Consider the following 710-nt stretch of genomic DNA (forward strand, 5'->3'; position numbering starts at 1 on the left):
ACCCGATTGAGGTTGCTAATAAAATACAGTAGTACCCCGGTATTCCCGAGGGTTACGTTCCTAGTGCACCTGTGAATAGTGAAAAACGGTGAATACTGAATGTGATCCAGAAAAATGCCTATAAATGTCAAAATATAGCGTAGAATATCATAAATGTATATATATAACTAGCAAACGCTTCAGTCCATTGGATGATTTGTATAGATGAAGAAGGTTAACTTGGACGGTGTTGTGGGAGTTTTAATCATCCGATGGACAGGCCATAAGGATTACAGAAATAGTGATTCTCACTTTGAAACTGACAATTTTGAAAATCATTTTGGATTACAGAATGCTCCAGTCTCTCATGTATCCATGTTTAAAATTTCAGTGCGATTGGATGAACAATACTCGAGTCATAAGCACACACAAAAAAAAAAAAAAAACAGACAGACAATGGAATTTATATATTAGATGAGCCAATGAGGGAGACCTCTACATGGTAGCCAGACCTGGAAGAAATAATTATAATATGCTGTGCGTGAGAAGACCCAGCAAGCTAAGTGAGACCTAAATCCAAGGCCTCTGCCAGGGGTGTAACCAGCCCACTTATGCGTACCTTTCCTTCATTGGACACTAAACTCCGCTTGTGAAGACATGTTGAGGCAAGTGAAATGGAAATCGAACTAAACTCGATGACTGGCACCCATGCCAACGTCGTCTCCTTCATT

This window comes from Octopus bimaculoides, chromosome 1 (genome assembly GCF_001194135.2).
Source record: "Octopus bimaculoides isolate UCB-OBI-ISO-001 chromosome 1, ASM119413v2, whole genome shotgun sequence".
In the NCBI taxonomy this organism is placed as follows: domain Eukaryota; kingdom Metazoa; phylum Mollusca; class Cephalopoda; order Octopoda; family Octopodidae; genus Octopus; species Octopus bimaculoides.